General features: G+C 32.4%; 1 protein-coding gene across 3 annotated transcripts in view; it reads left to right on the forward strand.

Annotated features, from left to right (window-relative positions):
- Window positions 1–23,876, forward strand: part of LOC143199819 (metalloproteinase inhibitor 3) — a 106,540-nt gene that overhangs the window by 19,667 nt on the left and 62,997 nt on the right. Inside the window, exon 1 of one of the 3 annotated variants that reach the window (XM_076409944.1) lies at window positions 23,307–23,389. The exons of the other annotated variants lie outside the window; for them this stretch is intronic. The gene's annotated coding sequence lies outside the window, so the exon portion shown is untranslated. Of the gene's footprint in view, window positions 1–23,306; window positions 23,390–23,876 lie in introns of those variants that run through there. 3 annotated transcript variants of the gene reach the window in all.

Genomic DNA, 23,876 nt, shown 5'->3' on the forward strand with positions numbered 1-23,876 from the left:
AAAGATATCAACTGGGCGTGTACATCATATCATTCAGGAATATTTGGGTATGAGAAAGCTTTGTGCAAAGTGGGTGCCGCGCGAGCTCACTTTTGACCAAAAACAACGACGTGTTGATGATCCGGAACAGTGTTTGAAGATGATCAAGCGTAATAAACCCAAGCTTTTGCGTCGATATGTGCCAATGGATGAAATATGACTCCATCATTTCACTTCGAAGTCCAATCGACAGTCATTCGAGTGGACTGCACACGATAAACTTGCTCCAAAGCGTGGGAAAACGCAACAGTCGGCTGGCAAGGTTATGGCGTCTGTTATTTGGAATGCGCATGGAATATTTTTCATTGACTACCTTCAAAAAGGAAGGACCAACAACAGCGACTATTACATAGCGTTATTGAACCGTTTGAAGGAAGAAATCGCCAGCATTTGTAGAAAAAGAAAGTGATGTTTTACCAACAGAATGCACCGTGTCACAAGTCAGTGAAAACGATGGTAAAAATCCGTGAATTGGGCCTCGAATTGCTTCCTCATCTACCGTATTCTCCAGATCTGGCTCCAACGACTATTTCCTATTCTCAGACTTCAAAAGAATACTTGCTGAGAAGAAATTTTCGTCGAATGAAGAGGCGATCGCCGAAACTGAGGCCTATTTTGAAGCAAAGGACAAATCGTACTGCAAAAATGGTATCGAACATTTGAAGGGTCGCTGTAATCAGTGTATCACCCTTGAAGGAAATTATGTCGAATAAAAAATACTAATTTTGCTAAAAAAATTGCTTTATTATGGTAGCCTGGGTATGAGTATAAGCTACAGAAACATGAAAAAATATCTTTTTTAATGTTATTCAATATTGTGATTTCAGAATATGTATTAAAACAATAAAGGTTAAATGTTTTAGCAATGATTCATATATTTTCGGTTAAAACACCACACATTCGTAAAAATTATCAGTTTGACTGGCGCTTAGACTGTCTATGAGGTCAGTTATCCCACAAAATTACACATTTCCGTTATCAACCTTCGGATCCGATAGTTTTAGCCGTGCAATTATTTTTGTTGAATCACGCGTGTTATCTTGCTTCGTGGAATACGCGCTATTTATAGTTTTCAATTAAATACCATATATTATTTCGTAAGAGCTATTATTAGTGTAGGGTTTTTATACCGTTTTACAGTTTTTTGTTTGAGTAACATCTTATTAAATTTTGTAAATAATTTAATCTGGTTGATATTTTTGTTATTAAGATGTTTTTCAATTTTTTTTAACCTGTCAGGCTGTAAATTAATTTTAATTTTAAAGGATTTACAACAGGTTGTGTTACTGTTTATTAAATCGCATCGACTATATTTGGAAGCAACTTCTTCATGTTGAAGCCTCACGGATAGATGCCACTTTTCAGTGTATGTGATTTCTTGAAACTTTTCTATGAAACTTTTGTTTCAGTATATTGAAAATAACTGAAGTCATATTTAAGGCAATATTTACTTTTAAATTTTGAGGAAAAATATGGCTGGAGGCCATCTAATACTATGTGAAGCTTATGATAATCATTCTTCATCGATTTCAATATTTGTATACTGGTTTGGAACCTTTAAAATTATTGATTTTGATACCGAAGACAAATAGTGTTTCGGACAGGCAAGAACATTTGATCGCGTTACTCGATGAAACCTTCAATGTGGATCGCTATTGTCGGACTATAGCTAATACGTTTGAGGGGAGCAAAATGGCCTGAACACGAATAACGATACAACAATGTTCCAAAGCTTCAAAGCAGGGAAAAACATACTTGTAAACAGTAAAATGGAAAGTACTACTTCGCCTACCGTATATTCCAGACCTTACACCTTCTGATTACTACTTGTTCCGACATTTGAGTTGTGATCTGTCTGAGTAGTACTCACTTCTTATGAAACTAGCGTTCCAAAATGCTGCTATATTAATTTACAATATAGTTATTCAGAAGCAAACTACAAAAAACATAAAACCAGATATATTACATATAAATTTATATAAATATAAATTCGACGCATTACTTTCAATGTCGCGGCTAGGACGGAAGGCCAGAACGTTAAAAATTAGTCGAATGAACTAGTAGAACCGAAAATAGTAACTAAAAGTAAATGCCTGAAACAGTCGATGGTAAATAGTAATAAAATCAGTCGGACCGAAAATAGGGACAGAAAACAGTTACTAGTAAAAACAGTCGAACCAAAAATAGCGACTGAAATAGTCGATAGTAAAAAGTAGTCAATTACTGAACAGTCGGTAGTCGATTTCAGTTGATTGTTCCCAACACTACTAAAAAATATAATAATCTTCACCTATCTTGTGAAAGTTTGTCATGGAAAGTGTTTTATTACAATATTCGAAGTATATTGTTGCTGCTCATACATTTTGTAGATGACAGTGTTATAAAATGTTGCAACTAAAACTATCGATGGATAATATATTGAATAAAATTCATTATATCGATCTTTCATAATAAAACTTTACTGCAAAACTGTTATCAGTTTTGCCCAGGTACAGAACAGTACTAGTGTTCAGAATGATAAGTGTAAGATAAATGTTTCTTAATATAAGCTTATATATGAATCCTTGTCAATTCTAGATGTTGTTGAATCTCCATATAACGCTACCAGTTGGTTAAAGTTTAACCTTTATAAGCATAAAGCTCTTCACAATATTTTTTCCTTTGAGCGAATAACTTGTGTTGTTTACAGTACTTGACAATTTTTGCCTTTACGTAGCTTGTAGTAAATATTTGTGTATTTTTGCTACCCATGCATTTCTGTACAAAATGCATGGGTGTACACAAAATGCACTTTTTATACGAGACTGTTGAGTTGTATCGAGAATAGTTTCTAAGTAGTTAATTTATTTTCGATGGCTACCGATTTCGATCATATAAACATTAATTAAAATGCTCGTCGCGGCATTTAATTTATGCATTGGATTTGAATACATAATACAACGGCAAACTGTATTTGAAGATTTATATATATTGTGTATAATTGTGATTAATGAAATACTAAATATTTATTTATTGCAACAAATATAATTTGTATTACTCACCATACAGGGACAAAATACATATTACGATTTCTATATATTGTTGAATATTACCAATTAATTGAATATTCACTATATTACTTACTAAGAAGACGGTAAGGTCTTTTTAAATCTAAAAGATAAAAAAATTACAAGCATACTACCAAAAAAATCATAAAACATATTATATATAAATCTATATAAGCATAAATTGGGTACATTTTTGTCATAGCTGCGGCTAGAACGACAGAGCCATAACGTTAAAAATGAGTCGAATGAAACAAGTAGAACCAAAAATAGTAAGTAAAAGTACGACTGAAACAGTGGATAGTAACAAAATCAGTCGGACCGAAAATAGCGACTGAATAGAGTCACCGGTAAAAAGTAGTAAAATCAATCAGTCGAATAAAAACAGTCGATAGTAAAAAGTGGTCAATTACTAAGTAGTCGATAGTCAATTTCAGTCCATAGTTCCTAACACTAATTTATAAAGAAATATCACGTCAAGAAGTCTGTGAGATTTTGAAAACAAAATTGTTACTTACTATTATGGCAGAAGAATCAAATAGTGAGAGTAAAAAGAGCGGGTCAGGCCAGACACTTTATGCAACTTACACAATCCTTTTATGGAGTTACTAACTAACATTTCGAATTCCTTGTACTATAAATAATAAGCGTTAAAAAATCCAGCTACATTTTGACAACCGACAATACTTACATGTGAATAACACACAACAATATTGATATAAGCTTATCTGCATTATATAAGCGAAGATAATATCCGTATCAAACCATGTGGGTTTTTTAAATTTAATCTGTTGCAACAGATATAACGAAAAATACCTTTCAAGGCTTACAGTTACAAGAAAAATAGTCTACATTACCTGTGTTAAAAACACGTTGACGATACCCTTGATAATTGATTTATATTTGATATTATTCACAGACATTATTTTTGAGTTTTCTATATTATTTTAGTTTCTTATTTTTCACATATAGTGTTTTTTTCAAGTAGTTGTCAAGTAAAACATCCATAGGAAAAACCTAGGATTTTTGAAGAAGTGTACTGAATTTTTGGTTTGTGATTTTAAGTGAATTTTTCGTCGAAAATAGGACTGGAGCGGGAAAAGGTATAAATATTTAAATAAATATATCGAACTTTTCTTCTGTGATTCTTTCCCCGAACGTCAAGTATATTTCTCCTAGTTTAATATCAATAAAAAATTAAACTCGATATATCGATATTTTCCTTCGCACCCGACATCCCTAGTTGAAATGTAATTTTGAAAAATTTTCCTTATTCGAAAATTATAACACAAATGCAACCCTTTCATTTCTGACCGTTGAGATAGCAAATAAGTATGCGCACAACCGAATCTACGCCAAAGAAGTTCTAAATCACTACATAGTATAAAACAAAGTCGCCTTTTCTGTCCCTATATCCCTATGTGCGCTTAAATCTTTAAAACTACGCAACGGATTTTGATGCGGTTTTTTTCAATAGATAGAGTGATTCAAGAGGAAGGTTTATATGTATAATACATGCATAATATACTAAGGCAACATTGCTAATTTTAGAGGTTTCTAACGTGATGTCGTAAATTAACCTATTTTTTAGGCTTATTTAGCAATTAGCAAAAACGCTGCCTAACCCTACGAGTTAGATCAAATTAATGTACTACAGTATTGCACACCATAAAAAGGTCTACAAAAAGGTCCGCAATGGTATATGTTTATCTTTTAGGGATAACCCACATTAACCATTTTTATTGTTTACTTTTTACGTGAGAAAATGCCTTATTTACGAAGCTATTTTAAGCAATACGGCATTAATCCTTATCAAATTAAGTACCTTAAATACAGTGTGCAATTAATATAGATCAATATGGTTCCTTACAGCATGTAAATTAAACAAATATTTTCGGAGATATTACAAATTTAAAATTTGCGTTTAAAAATGTGTAATGTAATAAAAATTGTATGAATTTAGATATTCCAAAGATAGCAGGAAATCTTCATAGTAAGTATAGGGGAAGAGGAATTGTTTTACTCCAAATTTAATGCGTGCAGGCCAAGGGCAGTAATGAATGAACCAAAAATACTGGATCGATTTTAATCATGTTTTCATTGAGTGACATAGGCATATATATTTTATGCCCGTGCAAAGTCGGAGCGGGCCGCTATGTTTTTATATACAACGTTCAAATTTTTTCTGTAGTGTATTTAATTTAGTATCAGCATTGCACCCGTGCGAAGCCGGGGCGGGTCACTAGTGAGATATAAAGCACCTGTGTCTGCATTTTATAACCGATAACTTGAATTCGTAACTTCAGTTATTTTAATTTGAATATCTTTTGGTATACTCAAAATTTCACATATTAACACTATTATTATTTTATTACTAAAGGCTGTTTTATATTGAAAGGTCTAATAATTAATAATTTAATTGAATGAATAAATAAAGTTGACTTTTAAAAATAGTTTATTTATTCCTGTTCATAAAATATCCTATCCTGGCTATCTAGTCTATTCCTTATATTGAGTATTTCCATTGATGTATTATAAAACAAGATAAAATATATAATAATTGAAATGAATGAAGTTGTTCCAATAAGAATGGTATATAACTAGATTACAATTCCAAAATTTATGTCGTGTCGTTTTTCTTGAGCAGCGAGTAACTCTTAACTCATTTTATAGTAAAGTGATTAATACTTTATATACATAAGGTCACTGAATAACACTAAAGAGTTGAAATGACTAAAAATTTAATAATAAATAAAATTAATCAATTTCTCAAACAATTAACTGTCGTACTTCAAACGATTAAATTGTATCGATGTAATTGTATTAAACAACTTGTTATATTAGTGTCGGAAGTACGAAACCAGCTATTAACAAATGGTCCAATGGTATGGTCCAATAGATAACAAAACATCAAACTACTAGTACGCTTCACCGGTTCTATCTAGTATTTTTTGTTCAAAATCTCCAACAGCCTTCCGTAAATTAAAATAGCATATTAACACACTGAACCGTAAAAGCGTTCCGAGAATGCATATGTGTTACGTACGCATGCAAAAAAAGGTGTACGCGTCTCGCGATTATTGAAGGAATCTCATTCATCGACGCTGAATCATGGCTAGTAGCGAGTTTGTCACAGTGGGACACAGGCCGCTATTAAATTCAGCAATGACTTCATATAGATTGTCGAGACCAGCATGACGACGTCATTAAGCGCAAAAATGGCAGTGATCCAACATTATGTTTATTTATTCTGCTGTATAAATATCACAACACCCTTTAGCACAGTCCCGTTTGGCTTAAATTAACAATGATCTGATGAGTTATCAGTTAAACTGAAATCTATACTGTGATATACAATACTGAACAAAGATTATTAATAGAAACAATTTTAACGCAGATTCTATATGTTTCTATCCCAAATCCTATTAGAAATAAAGCCATTCCTTTAAAATGGGATGCTATTGAAAGGTATTTCCATTTATTCAGTAATCGACCATCGTTTGATTTAGACGTGCCACCATCGACTGTCGAAGACTCGTCACCAGGTAACACCACTGCCATCCGTTTTATCTATTTTGTATTTTCCACATTTTTATATTACTTTTTATTCATCTATTTACCATAAAAATGTAATACGAGTAGTTAAATTCATTTTCGATGGCTACCGATATAAACATTAATTAAAATGCTCTTCGTGGCATTTCATTTATGCATTCGATTTGAATACATAATACAGCGGTAAACTATATTTTAAGATTTATATATATTGTGTATAATTGTGATTAATGAAATACTAAATATTTATTTATAGCAATAAATACAATTTCTATTACGCACCATACATGGACAAAATACATATTACGATTTCTATATATTGTTGAATATTACTAATTAATTGAATATTCACTATATTACTCACTAAGAAGACGGCAAGGTAATGCGCATGTGATTCAAAAACATATTTTATAGTCTTTTTAAATCTAAAATGGTTTGAAAATTTATTTTTGAGATTAAAAGATTAGTAGCTAACATGATTTTTAATAACCTTTTTTCTTGATTTCCAATATAATAGTCATTCGTTTGAAATGCGATAATCAGTTGGGAAATAAATTCAGACACGTAGATTACAGTGATTTAAACGTCTCTCGAATTAAGGATGAATGAAATCTTCACAGATTTATCGGTGGTGGAAGACGCAGCGAACACATTCAAAGATGACATTTGTGCCAAAGAATAATTATTAATAGAAGTTTAGGGTAAAATGATGTGGCTCGGTGAATGGAGGTAAATCGAAATGAAACAGTGGTGTTTACATAATGTGACCGTTATTTATTGGCAATATAAAAAATGTGAAAATACAAATAATAAAATGGATGGCAGCGGAGTTACCTGAAGACGAGGCTTGGGCAGTCGATGGTGGCACGTCTTAACCAAACGAGGGTTGAGCACTGAATGACCGAAATACCCTTCAATAATATCCCAGATAAACGTCTCGGGGTTGCCGCCAGCTATTCGGTGTCGGGTTCCAATTGGCACCCCGCCCGTGTTCAACATCTGGGATTATATTTCTGGGTATTTTGTAGACCGTTATTCCACGATGTAAAATTCGACATGCCTCAATTCGCTACAATACTCCCCTGCCAGAATTTTACATAAAATTACTTCAACAAAAATACAAAAATGTTTGCAAAAAATATCAAATACAAAAAAAAAACACATACCAAACAAAATGTGCTGTGTAAACTGGGCTTTGAAAAAATATGATAGTTCGAAACGGTTGTGATCTGGTACGGCTGTTGATATCTTCCGGTCCTACAGATACCGTTGCATCATCGTCGCTTTGGCACTTGAATGTGGTCCATCGACGACGTTGAAAACAAGCTATTCTTCAGACAGGGCTCCCGTAATCGACGCTGTGGGAGGATCGACTGTTCGACGACGTGGTAGCTTATTTTCTTCGACGACGAGACGTTAGCAATTCTGGTACTTCGGCGAAGACATAACGAGTCTACGGTGACTGCAATCGGTACCTAGCTTCTGGAGCTGCTCTGTGACTAATCCGTAGTCACATACGTTAGGTTAATTCATAAAAAACAAATAACGACGGTATCCGACCGAAGCTGCCCAAAGCCTTTTAAATCAAAATATCTGCCATTATGACGGAGACGGCGAGCGAAGGAAGACATTATGATTTAAACATAGCGCCGAAAGAAATGTTTAGCCGAGACGCTGATGATTAAGCAGTGACGTAAAAATATTCCAAAAGATCGTGAAATAAAAATTTTGACAAAAAAAAATTTAAAAAAATGAATTGGAAATAATGAAATTAATCGGAATAAAATGAAAATGAGCCTTGAAGGTAAAATTGAAAACGAATCGAATTAAAAATATTTAAAATTTTGAAACAAAAAAAAATATATAACGGTCACGTAAAATACACCATTTTCTACGTACCCTCCATTCACGAGTCCAAACCCAATTTTGCGAAAGATCACGTCGGGGTCACCACTTTAGGGTAAAATGATGTGGCTCGGTGAATGGAGGTAAATCGAAATGAAACAGTGGTGTTTACATAATGTGACCGTTATTTATTGGCAATATAAAAAATGTGAAAATACAAATAATAAAATGGATGGCAGCGGAGTTACCTGAAGACGAGGCTTGGGCAGTCGATGGTGGCACGTCTTAACCAAACGAGGGTTGAGCACTGAATGACCGAAATACCCTTCAATAATATCCCAGATAAACGTCTCGGGGTTGCCGCCAGCTATTCGGTGTCGGGTTCCAATTGGCACCCCGCCCGTGTTCAACATCTGGGATTATATTTCTGGGTATTTTGTAGACCGTTATTCCACGATGTAAAATTCGACATGCCTCAATTCGCTACAGAAGTAATTTTAAAACAGATTCTACATGGTTATATCCCAAATCGTATTGGAAGTGAAGTCACTTGTTTAAAAGGCGTTAATTAGTGCACAGTTGAGAAACAAATTCAGAAACATAGATACAGTGGTTTAAACATATTTGTCACATTAAAGATGAGCGAAATCTTCACTCGTTTATGACGGGAAGACGCTGTGAACAGCTTCAAAAAAGACAACGATCTAAAAAATAGTATTCTGTAAATTGATCAATATAGCCATGATTCGTTAAAAAGTGTTTCAAATATTCGAGAATCAAGACAACACGACATTTACACAATATATATTTAGTAATGACGATGTTATATTAATAATATTGAGTCACTATTTGATTTCAACAGCTGAAATTCTTCGCGGAGTTTATCCATAGAGTGCCTGAATAGTTTTAGATGGAATGTTGTTTTTCTCTTGTATCAAAACATTCGTCAGTTGCCTCACTGAATGAGAAAAAAAAACAATATATTAAAATTGCCGGCCTGGTGGTGCAGAGGTAAAGGCAACAGGACGGTCCTCCTACTGTTGCGATAGCCGCGGGTTCGAATCCTGCTGGGGATGGTCGTAAATTTGCTTGTGATGTTTAATATTTGTGATTGTCTTAGGCAAGAGTGTAAAATCCGACAAGGAAAGTGATCCCAGTCACGCCAGTAACCAGGCTGGTTAAGACCGGATGTCTTCTGGGATTATTTCTAAGTTGGTCACTCTCCAGTCGGTAGGCTTAATGCCGAGGACCGTGGTATGGAGCCCACGTTAAATGGTAGGTCCAGTCCAGATAAACCCATAGTCGTTAAAAGGAGACTTTAAAATATGTAAAATATATATTAAAATTAGCCATATTATATTCAATACATATTGAAACTGTTCGGACCACTTGGGTACAAGACTTCGTCAAAAAGGACAGATTGACAAAACGGAAAGAAAGGAATGGTTTCATAATTCAGTGAAAATTCTTTCGTTGAAAAAACTGTTGACCAACACAACGGAAATAACTGCCGTATTTTGTAATGTATATTTTTTGAAAATATAATAAAAACAATTTTATCAGGCTCTATACTTAAAATATTATATAGGTTCGGAATAATCGCTGTTAGTCATTTGGTTATAGGACGCTATCAAATCATATTAGCAAATCAAATGATCAAAAGATATCAAATCATGTCTCGGGTTATTTTCGGATGCATTTTTTTGCGAAGAGGGTTCTTGATGTAATACATCAGAGCCAATGCCAATATAGATCGCACTGTCGACTTTAACCTTCAGATGATAAGTATCAAAATGTCACATATTTCTAACTATTTTCAATTTACAGTAGTCACAACATTTTTCTTTTATGAATGGAGATAAATAATACTGTATTTTAATTAAATATCATTTATGTGAAGGTGTCTTGGGGATGTTATATTAAATTTCACGACGGTGATAATATTAAATGGTTTGCTTAAAATTGCCAGTTCTATCAGCAACTTGATAATTCCTATCAAAGTTTAGGTTTATTCAAAGGAAATTATATGAATAACATAATATAAATAATAATGCAAAATATATTAATAAGTAATATCAGCTCGGTGTTCAAGAACAGTAAAATAACATCTAAAGCGATCAGAAACCAACTATTAAAAGGCAGTGAATAGTTGAAGATGTAACTCTCTTCGTAAATATTTTAAAGTAGTTGTTGGTTTATATTAGAGAAAAATGCTTCCTGCTATTTATAAGTAGAACAATTTCAGTTAAGTGGTTGTCGATGATGGATACATTTGCTGAATTCATCAAGACATAGCAATCTCATGATGTAACTTATATTTATCAATGTTAAACGCGATAATATTGTCATTGTCGAAATAATATCCATTTTAAAAATAAAGCAATATTTAATCTAGCTACTGGCTGAAGAAATATTGATGAGTAAACGTTGTAGTTAACCCAATCCAAGACATGCAGCCTAAAAGAAATCACTCATACCGTGTCTGTGCTGATGCAATGCGAGTATGGAACTGATCAACTGTATTTGCGACACTTCGGCTTCGGCGCGCTGTCATATATGCACGCGACATAATTTATGTGTCTAGCATCATTAATAAATAATTCTTGTTTATATTATGATTTTACTCATAGAGTAATATTAATGATAGTGATCACTAGTGTCTCAAAAAAGTGTATATTTAGTGGAATAATCTAGTATTCAATGTGGGAATATCATTTTCCATACTAACTGTTTAAAGTTGTATTGTACATACGTCATTTAAAATTGTAACATCAAAGCATCTCAATGTTGCCGCATCAACTGTCACTTTTAATTTAGTTTGGCTTTGACATACAACAAAATTCTAATCTAAATAAAATAATTGAACAAACATGTTATCAAAGAAATTTATTTTAACACTAGCGACCCGCCCCGGCTTCGCACGGGTGCAATGCTGATACTAAATTAAATACACTACAGAAAAAATATGAACGTTGTATATAAAAACATAGCGGCCCGCTCCGACTTTGCACGGGCATAAAATATATATGCCTATGTCACTCAATGAAAACATGATTAAAATCGATCCAGTATTTTTGGTTCATTCATTACTGCCCTTAGCCTGCACGCATTAAATTTGGAGTAAAACAATTCCTCTTCCCCTATACTTACTATGAAGATTTCCTGCTATCTTTGGAATATCTAAATTCATACAATTTTTATTACATTACACATTTTTAAACGCAAATTTTAAATTTGTAATATCTCCGAAAATATTTGTTTAATTTACATGCTGTAAGGAACCATATTGATCTATATTAATTGCACACTGTATTTAAGGTACTTAATTCGATAAGGATTAATGCCGTATTGCTTTAAATAGCTTCGTAAATGAGCCATTTTCTCACGTAAAAAGTAAACAATAAAAATGGTTAATGTGGGTTATCCCTAAAAGATAAACATATACCATCGCGGACTTTTTTGTAGACCTTTTTATGGTGTACAATACTGTAGTACATTAATTTGATCTAACTCGTAGGGTTAGGCAGCGTTTTTGCTAATTGCTAAATAAGCCTAAAAAAATAGGTTAATTTACGACATTACGTTAGAAACCTCTAAAATTAGCAATGTTGCCTTAGTATATTATGCATGTATTATACATATAAACCTTCCTCTTGAATCACTCTATCTATTGAAAAAAACCGCATCAAAAACCGACAATTGGAGTATGACGAAGAAGCATCGTCATACATATCAAATAGCAGATTTCATTATATTAAAAAACAAATATAATAAATTTCGTAAATGCAACCTTGAACATTTCTTTTCTAGCGCCTGTTGACACCGAATAACTCAGTAATATTAAATGAAAAACTGTTATTTTATCTAGAATATTATGAAAACTATCCATTTAAATCAATCTTATGCCGGCTCTATGGCAGGAGTAGACGTTTTAATAAGAAATTTCCCGTACTTTTCGATACAATGTATGTCTAATATTATCGTTACATATTATATGTTAATTAAAATATTTGGAATACCACTTAGACTAACCGAAATCAGTCCACTAACATTATTAATCATTATTTCCGACCGATCTCATAAATACCAGCGAAAAAAACATCATAAATGATGCATTCATTCATGACTAAAATATGTGGACGCCTTCGCTAAAATAATTCTCTCCAGAGCAATTCAAACGAAATATCATACATATTTTAAAACAAGTTCTTAGTTCCGCCACGGATTTATCCATTTTAGTTAGTTTCGTTTGCCTTTGCTAAACCACACATATTTATAAATCCAAAAAATATTTATGGATTTGCTGATCTGGTAAGGTCAATTTTCTATTCGCGCAGGCTTTTGGGGCTTAGCTTAGGATGATTTTTAGGGTGCATATCTAAAATTTTAAAACCGATTTTGTGTCGTTTTAATTTTTTTTTAGTCAAATACCTAAATGCAATTTAACTTGATTGCGAATTTAAATAAAACTCATTTCTATTAGGTTGTTCAGACTGTCAACTCACTTAACTTTATAAAATGGAATTATTTTAGCACGTACCATTATAAAGTTATGATAAATTAAATTGCTATAAATACTAATATATGTTTACAAATAGACTCTCAGGTTAAAATGTCAGAAAGACAAGACAAAAGATGACATTCTGCACCCCATGGTTTTGAAATTCTGCAACAAGTCGTTCACTAAAAAAATCTATAAATTACCTTCTTTACAGATAACCAAGCCGATAACTCTTTTGCGGTAAGATTTTCATAGGATTCATTGCTTTTTAATGTTTTCTTATTTGTGATTTATTGATTGATTTAGAGAAAACACTTTCAAAATACAAAAATCGTTTATTATTTATATCCTTCGCCTTGATAAAATTTTTCATTAAATCAAATTTTATATGTAACGGTGCAAGAATCACAATTTCTTGTGGAATAAGAGGTTCATATTTAACGTTTGAATTACCACAAAGTCAGTTCTTTTTGGTGAATCGTTAAATTCATAGTAGCTTTTAGTGTCTTTAGAAGCAGAGAAAACAATATTTCATCAATCTTTCCTGCACTGCAAGCAACACTGCAACTTTTAGCCAACGAAGTCTAAAATTAGTTTCATGTTTTCAAACGTTTCTTTTAAATCAGTGAATATGCAATAGGTATGGAAAGGTATCGGCTGCTATTGTGGAGTAATACAACGTTTAAACATAAATAGTATTCACACTATTACTAGGGAACGTGACGTGTTAGACGACCATAGACAATGTTTTTAACAATAGAATAAGGAATGTAATCACGTGAACATGTAATCTGTGTGTTGGAAAAATTGTGTCATACAGTATGAGTAGATCGTTTAATAAAATATTATAAGGGGGAATGGCGATTATGTTCTCATTTGTTTGTTCAACAATAATGTTCAACAGTATTGTCAATACAGAATCCTCAATTAATCCACGAAATATCATTGCATCGACTAAAACCAACTGTATGGTGTGGTATTCATGCTGGAAACATCAGTGGTTCCAATTTTTTTGAAAGTGACCAAGGTGTGGCAGTTACTGTTATTGTTGAACGTTACCAAGCCGTGATTCGATATTTTCTTGTGCCTAAAATCGAAGAGCAAGGACTAGAGGACATTGAATAACGTTTTGTCACGAAGACTAATTTCGCGAAATGGTGATTTAGCATAGCTAGCCAGATCTCCAAATTTAACAGCATCCGATACTTTCTTATGGTTTTTGTTTTATCAAAAGTTTATGTGGATAAGTCACAAACGATTTAACATGTTATAGACAATATTCGTCATGAAATTGAAAAAATTCAGCCTCAGATGTTAGAGGATGTCATGAAAAATGCATTAAAAAGACTCGAAAGTTGCATAGCAAATCGCGGTCATCATTTAGCCGATATAATTTTTCAATCTTAACGAAAGAAAAAAAGATGTAAATACCAAATAAAATTTTTATGAAAACCAAACTTACTTATCTTTTCTTTGAGCAAAGTTATAGGTAATCAAAATGATGGCCGGACTTTTGCCCCATCACTACATAGTATAAAACAGTCGCTTTTTCTGTCCCTATATCCCTATGTGCGCTTAAATCTTTAAAACTACGCAACGGATTTTGATGCGGTTTTTTTCAATAGATAGAGTGATTCAAGAGGAAGGTTTATATGTATAATACATGCATAATATACTAAGGCAACATTGCTAATTTTAGAGGTTTCTAACGTGATGTCGTAAATTAACCTATTTTTTAGGCTTATTTAGCAATTAGCAAAAACGCTGCCTAACCCTACGAGTTAGATCAAATTAATGTACTACAGTATTGCACACCATAAAAAGGTCTACAAAAAAGTCCGCGATGGTATATGTTTATATTTTAGGGATAACCCACATTAACCATTTTTATTGTTTACTTTTTACGTGAGAAAATGGCTTATTTACGAAGCTATTGTAAGCAATACCGCATTAATCCTTATCGAATTAAGTACCAGTATACAGTGTGCAATTAATATAGATCAATATGGTTCCTTACAGCATGTAAATTAAACAAATATTTTCGGAGATATTACAAATTTAAAATTAGCGTTTAAAAATGTGTAATGTAATAAAAATTGTATGAATTTAGATATTCCAAAGATAGCAGGAAATCATCATAGTAAGTATAGGGGAAGAGGAATTGTTTTACTCCAAATTTAATGCGTGCAGGCCAAGGGCAGTAATGAATGAACCAAAAATACTGGATCGATTTTAATCATGTTTTCATTGAGTGACATAGGCATATATATTTTATGCCCGTGCAAAGTCGGAGCGGGCCGCTATGTTTTTATATACAACGTTCATATTTTTTCTGTAGTGTATTTAATTTAGTATCAGCATTGCACCCGTGCGAAGCCGGGGCGGGTCGCTAGTGTTGTATAAAAATAACTGTATAAAGAGGGACATAACGAATCACATAGAGTATATCGAAATTTGTATCACGTATTAGACATCTGGATAGCAATATTTTTGACCAAATTACAACATTATATCTGGATTAAGAATTAAGGAATCTAATGAGTTTAGATTGGTTTTCTGAGGTAAACAATTTCGATATATTGTGAGGGAAGTTGACTAAGTTTGGTTTTCAATGTAGCCAAAGAGTTACATTCTGAGTGTACGGCATACTGAGTATGAAGTGATTTATTTTGAGACGTGGTAAATCCAGATGTGAAAATCTTGTGGTGACCTTGAGACTGTAAAAGGTTATAGTTTAATTCTTATTGATAGTTTTTGTAAGTGTTCTTGTAATATAAATTGGGTCTCATTTCATGAGTTTAACAATTCTATTACTCTAAACGTAATTCATGATTTTTTTAAACATCCTATAAAAGTAATCATTGCGAGTTAAAACTACGAATTAAGAGCGTCAAATTAAAGATTTGTAGTGTACCAACACTGAGTGCTGCCAAGGTCCAGGAATATAAATCGCGTCCTTCGCGCTCATTATAATTTATTGAATCTATATTCAATTTCACTCGAAACTGAAAACAATAAGTCGGTTATTGAACCTGCAACAATTCGGTGAACTCGTCGATTAAAAAAAAGCATAAATATTGCAAATAGGTCGACCAAAATACCGTCAGATTTCGACACATTAAGTCATTTATGTTTGTTTGCGCGATTATATCGCCTTTTTTAATCAATCGATGGAAAATAATTCTTATTTTATTATTCTTATATATCACACACATTATTCACACCTCGATTCATTTAGATGCATGATGTTGTATTTAACAGATCAATTGAAAAGTCCCCGGCCCGACACACAGATGGCGCTACTAGAATTAAATCTACATGCTTGTAGCTAGCCCTAATCTTCAAAAGATACGTATATAAATTTGACAGCCATCAGATAACTAGTTTGTGAACTATAGCATTTTGAGTGAAGCAACTTTTGTTATTGTGAAAAAAATGGATAAAAAGAAATTTCGCGTTTTAATAAAATATTGGTTTTTGAAGGGAAAATATACAGCAATGGAAGCAAAAATTTGGCTTGATGCTGAGTTTCCGGACACTGCTGTAGGAAAATCAACCACCAAGGATTAGTATGCTAAGTTTAGATGTAGTGAAATTAGCACCGAAGACCGTGAACACAGTGGATGACCAAAAGAGGTTGTTACCGACGAAAGCATTAAAAAAATCCACAAAATGATTTTGATTGACCCTAAATTGAAATTGAATTAAATAGCAGACACTCTAAAGATATCAACTAAACGTGTATTACGAATATTTGGGTATGATAAAGCTCTGTGCAAAATGGGTGCCGTGCGAGCTCATTTTTGACCAAAAAACAAAGACGAGTTGATGATTCGGAGCAGTGTTTGAAGATGATCAAGCGTAATAAACCCGAGTTTTTGCGTCGATATGTGACAATGGGTGAAACATGGCTCCATCATTTCACTCCGAAGTCCAATCGATAATCATCCGAGTGGACTGCACACGATGAACCTGTTCTAAAGCGTGAGAAAACGCTATAGTCGGCTAGCAAGGTTATGGCGTCTGTATTTTGGGACGCGCATGGAATAATTTTTCTTGACTACCTTGAAAAAGGAAGGACCATGAACAGCGACTATTACATAGCGTTATTGGACCGTTTGAAGCATGTAATCGTCGAAACACGGCCACATTAGAAGAAAAAGAAAGTGCCCCATCAAGACAATCACCGTGTCACAAGTCAGTGAAAACTATGGCAGAAAACCATGAAGAGGATTTCAAATTGCTTCCTCATCCACCGTATTCTCCAGATCTGGCCCCCAGCGATAATTTTCTGTTCTCAGACCTCAAAATAGTGCTTGCTGGGAAGATATTTTTGTCAAGTGATCACCGAAACTGAGGTATATTTTGAAGCAAAGGAAAAATCGTACTACAAAATTAGTATCGAAATGTTGTAGGGTCGCTATATTCAGTGTATCATCCTTGAAGGAAATTATATTGAATAAAAAAAACTAATTTTCCCAAAAAAAATGTGTTTTACTATGGGTGGCCGGGGCCTTTTCAATTTACCTGTTATGAGTATATTAGTGAAAATCCGTTTAAATTGATACTTCAAAGTTTTGACATTTCTGCATATAAAATAACAGCCTTACATATCCCAGAGGACTAAAAAGTTGTTGCTTTTATTGTAAAATCAATTATTCCCATACACTTACATAAGATGGGAAAGATACAAAATTGATGAAATGATTTATCACATTATTTCAAATTGAATTTGTAATTTAGAACCATCTCCATATGAATCATTTATTGCCAGCCAAATGATAAGAATTTTCTGTAGTGTATTGTGACCGGTCATGACATATGGATCCCAAGTGTAATTATCTATGGGTTAGTCAATAAGTTCTACCCATTTCGACACCGAAGTGGACTTCACGGCAGTCCTACAATATATATAGTGGGATCAGCAAAATCTAGTGCATTAAAAGTTGCTACAACTGAATTAAACTATGAAAATTTCTATCATTGGAAATACATTTTCTGCTAACATGTTTATAAGTTGTTTGCAGTAATATTAATATGTGCAACTTTTGTTATGCTCTGTTTCTGCATTAACAACATTCGACATTGACACGATGAGGAACCCTTTTTATAACCTTAGATTGATTTTCTAAAATTCTTTGTGGATAATTATGTTATAATTATTTTGCGTTGATTTCTCTTAGTCGTAAAATTGATAAGGACACATTTGATAATATTCAACCTAATTAGCTATTGCTTTTCTGTTATTTTTCTAAGGAAAATCATTAAATTAACTAACATATAACGTCGATTTACTCCTAAACCATCGATCGAAATACATTCGTAAATTCGTTGGAAATATTCCAAATCATCGGTCGCGGAATAAAATATTGTTTTCTCGCTGACGGAAACGTTTAAAATGACTTATTGTTTATTTTTATTGTAACGATACATGATTACCCATTCTCACGTATTTTAGTACAATCAGGTGAGTCATATTTGTTTTTGATCAATACCATAAGTTCATTGTAATACCATATTATGATTTTCGAGAAAATGGTGACCGATTATCATTACCTCAATCTATAGATACGGTCCTAATATAGTTCAAATTAGTTGATAAAGTTATAAATTATATAATTACATTGACAATTGTTGCTATTATTTTTAAAAGGTTTTCGGAAGCATAATAATTCAATATGGAACCAAACAAATACATTGTAACATATCGCTTGACTCATTTCAATAGACACTAGTACATAGACACCCACTCACTGGTTATCCATATAAGACAATGTAGCGGTGTAGATCTAGGAGGTCATTTACTGAATGCACGCAGATGCAATTGGTGATTTTGAAAAATTATTTTATAATATTCTAGTGTTTTACAATTTCTATTTTTTTATTAATAAATAAAATGACACGTTTAGAGTGCTTTCAATTTTATTAAAACTGTAGTTAATATGTGATACTTAAACTAAGGTGTTTACATACTAGTTCGTCCTATATTCTAATAACTTTACTACACAAAAGTTAACATGTAGTAGATCCTGCACGATATTTTTTTTTGCGCTAGCACTGTTTCACTATCTTATGAGGCTTCATCAACTTGTGTTTTCTTATTTACTTTTTGTTGTCCTGGAGTTGAATTGAATCAATTTCAAGGTTTAATTTTTGAGAAATAGTGACGGACTATCATTACCCCAATCTATAGATACGGTACTAGTATAGTTAAAATTAGTTGATAAAGTTATAAATTATATAATTACATTGACAATTGTTGCTATTATTTTTAAAAGGTTTTCGGAAGCATAAACCTTCAATATGGAACCAAACAAATACATTGTAACATATCGCTTGACTCATTTCAATAGACACTAGTACATAGACACCCACTCACTGGTTATCCATATAAGACAATATAGCGGTGTAGATTTTGGAGGTCATTTACTGAATGCACGCAGATGCAATTGGTGATTTTGAAAAAATATTTTATAATATTCTAGTGTTTTTACAATTTCTATTTTTTTGTTAATAAATAAAATGCAACGTTTAGAGTGCTTTCAATTTTATTAAAACTTTAGTTAATGTGTGATACTTAAACTAAGGTCTTTACACACTAGTTCTTCCTATATTCTAGTAACCTAACTACACAAAAGTTAACATGCAGCAAAACCTGCACGATATTCTTCTTTAGATTAGCACTGTTTCACTATCTTATGAGGCTTCATGGACTTTCATGTATTTTCTTATTTACTTTTTGTTGTCCAAGAGTTGAATATAATCAATTTCAAGGTTTAAGGTTGATATGGTCGAGTAACCTTTGTTAATGGCTACTAGCAAATTTGGCAATGGTTTTATAAACAGTATTCATTTGAAGGAACTTTGGAAATGCTGAATCACTTATATGTTGTTCTTTCAGATAGGATCCGAGAATTGAACGCCATAAATCGAAACCGATTTAGAAATAAGAGAAATTTCTTATAAATAAACTTACAATTTCCTTCGAGTAGCCAATACATTTTCCTTAGTTTGGTGTTACGTTATTATTAAAAAAAGAACTTCCCAGCGGAGTTTAGAGTTTAAGGTTATTCCTAAATACTAAATAAAGCCGAGTCAGCAGGAGAGATCTTGCTTCGTTTATTCTAGTAGGTCAGTTATGCACTTATGTATTTGTATTATTGGTAAAATTTACGTACAGACAAATTTACTTTCGTTTAATTTGATAGGCCAGGTTTTAGTCCAGTTGTTAATTCTATCAATGGAGGTTTGGAGGTCATTTATTTGGAATATCAGTGACAGACAGTAAATCGGCGCTAATACACTACCTTGTAGTATTCCTTCGTTCTGATTCTGAATTCTTTCATTTTATTACTTTACCTTTCAATATATAGTTTATGCAGAAAATAAAGTTTCTCAAGAAGAAACATTCACTTTTTGATGTTAAGATTTAAATATACGCGATATACTCATATGATGTCAGTGTACTATTACTAAGCAATGAAAGTGGGGTGCGAATGTATCAACATCATCAATTTTATTTCTTAATTATTAATTTCAAAATGCATTTTATACATATATATTGTTATTATTTCATATAGTATGTAGCAATACTTTACTATTGTTGCGATAGTCGCGCGTTCGAATCCTGCTGGGGCATGGTAATAAATTTATGTTTGTGATTGTTTAAAATTTGTGATTTTCCTTAGGCAAGAGTGCAAAATCCGACAAGGAAAATGATTCCAGTCACGTATAACCAGGCTGGGTAAGACCGGATGTCTTCTGGGGTCATTTCTAAGTTGGTCACTCGCCAGTCGGTATGCCTAATGCGAAGGACTGTGGCTCAGAGTCCACATTAAACTGTAGGTCCAGTCCGGATAAACCCTCCTTGGTAAAAGGAGACTATAAAATATTTCAAAAAAATTGGCCAATTGTCTAATCTTTGTTAACACACTCAAACTGATGTAGCTTTTTTCTATCTATAATTGGTTGTATTCTTTTCAACAGAAATTTTTCAAATACTTGAGGATAGGGGTGTTGGTTACCGAATAAAATATCTATATTTCGATACTTTTAGGAAATATCCATATATCGGAGAAAGAAAATATCGATATTTTAGAATAAATGATATAAATATTTTAAGGAAGAAATTTAAATAGTGAAATGTTAGCCTAAAAATACATATTTTTTCTCAATATTTTAAAGAGTACTGAAATATTTAATGGTACCAGAGTACTAAAATTCACCAAACTTTTAAAATGAAGTACAAATTGTAAAGTTTTATTAAAAATATTTAATTTATTTCGAAAAAATATTGAAAAATAGCGGCTTAAAAAAGATCGATGTTTTCTCAGAAAATATCCATATATCGAGATTGGCCTATAGGTATTTATTTCATTTGGTGATTCTCCAGGCTTTGTGATCATAATAATTTCAGTTATTATTAAATAAATTTGCCATTATATCTATAAAAATAAATTCATACTCTTCATAATTTTCAACTCTGATGTACGATCAGCGTTATGCCCCATAAAATTGGAATTACGACAGACAGATAAAAATTCTTGTCATTAAGTTTAATTAAATCGAATATATTTGTATCGTTTCAAACAATCGGACGCAAATTACAAGAAACGGTGACCATTAATCTTTTGTAAAATATTCGAATTTGTTTTCAACGCTTATCTATAATCATATCGCGTTGATGAAATGTTATGGCGATTTCATAAAAATCTAAATTTGTGAATGACTCCAACATACGTCACTGTTAATTACACACAATAATCAGCTGACCATTTATCGAGAATTGTATTGCGCAGCGTAAATTCATCGATACATATACAAACGGAATTGTATCGACATTTTTAATAATGAAGGAACGCGATATTGGGATATAACAGTTCAGTTGAAAAGTCTTCGTTCTGACACATAGATGGCGCTACTAGAATTAAATCCATATATTTTTTAGTTAGCCCTAACCCTCAAAAGATGCCTGTATAAATTTGGCAGCTGTCGGATCATTAGTTTGTGAATCATAGCATTTTGAGTGAAGCAACTTTTGTTATTGTGAAAAAAATGGATAAAAAGAATTTCGCGTGTTGATCAAATATTGCTTTTTGAAGGGAAAACACACACACTGTGCAACAGTTGAAGCAAAAACTTGGCTTGATGCCGAGTTTCCGGATACTGCCTCTAATATCATTCAATTCCTTCAGTCTTGGTTTATTTCATAGTTAAAAAGATACTACCACTGAGGTGTCTGAAATATATAAAATATGTAAAAGAGTATAGACCTAGAGGAAAAGACTATAGGGAAATGAATAAGATCTAATATATAATTGCCCAGTTGAGCTCACAGGCTCAGTTACAATAAAGTGAATACAATTTCAGTCTCGTTTGGCCCTGTACGTCGTTTTTATTATTTATGTGCTCATATTTCTTCTAGAAAAACAATTTGAAACCACAATAATATTGTAATTTTCAAACTTTTGGGGATATTAGTGAATTTGACTGTTGATTATCTTAATTCAAAATGCAATCAAACTTTTATGAATAGAAGTTTGTTATGTTACTTATATGTACTAATATACCTATTCTATCACTAAAAAGCTTAAAGTAATATAAATAAAAGCTATTAACGGATGCATCGAAATCATTAATGAGACCAAACAAAATTGATATCAAATATATTTCCATATCCATATTCAAGTGGCAATAGTGATATATTCAATTATGTATATTCATATATTATTGCCTCATTGCCTCTGGCTTTTGTTTTATATATCTTGCATAATTCGTACGTGATCTTACATATTCTTATCAAATGTATATGTTTACACATCATCTTTTTTTTAATAACCATTATCAACAATGACACTAATATTGATATATACAAATTTAACATTCCCTACTAAATGGTGTTCAATTTCCTAACATTTTCTTCTAACTAGAATTTCATTATTGCTTAAAATTTCATTTTAATACGAAACATTACACGGCACTGTGACGAAAACTGTTTGTTTGCAAATATGTCGCTATTGAAAATAACAAATTCATATTGCAAAAACGGGCTTAGACAAGCTCACCTAATAAATCTTAAAATTGAACCAATAATCTTGTGTCGTTCTTGTTCTATTTAAATTTCTGCCAGTTAAAAACTTCGCGACAATCGCCAGTACAACTGTTCTATATATCGTAAAAATACATCATGTATGTCCGCTGAAATCCTTGTTCGGCATATGAAAAACCACAGTCTACTATTGTCGGATATCTAGCGTCGGTCACCCAAATTATTCCGTTGTTCACTAGGGTGTTGGGAGGACATACGGTTACGAGACACGGCCATTTTATAACGCGAATAGTTGGTGCGAAGACGGCTGATCGGTGTTTTTGGATTCGAAATATTGTGTCTCATATATCATTCTAAGTAAGTATTATTACATTGGTATCGTGAATAATTATATTAGATGTAACTAAAAAAATTAAAATTGTCGAATGAATATGAACCCATCACATCAGAGCGTCTGCAATTATTTGGCCAGTTCTTTTTTTGTTCCGTTTATAATTATTTATACTAGATTTAAGTGAAGAAAAATGTTCAACAAATTGTATGGAATAAGAAAACATCCAGGTCAAATAGCCCATATAAATATGTGAGTGGCTGAGACCGTAATATTTGAATGAAGATAAATGTTCGAAAAAGCGCATGGACAAGCGAATAATTTTAGAAAAAAAACGTCATATATATAAGTGAATGACTGAGGCTGAATACAGTAGGTAGACCTTCATAGAAATTAATAGAGTTGTCTAATTTCTTAGGTTAGTTTTTAATCGGCTCAATAGTTTGTTCAAAGAAAAATTCTTTTTAGGTCATTATGTAATAACATATAGAATATTATATTATATCTGTTATT

Source organism: Rhynchophorus ferrugineus, unplaced genomic scaffold, assembly GCF_030347505.1.
Source record: "Rhynchophorus ferrugineus isolate W39M unplaced genomic scaffold, kcgeb_rfMv2 rfM7, whole genome shotgun sequence".
Taxonomy (NCBI): Eukaryota; Metazoa; Arthropoda; class Insecta; order Coleoptera; family Curculionidae; genus Rhynchophorus; species Rhynchophorus ferrugineus.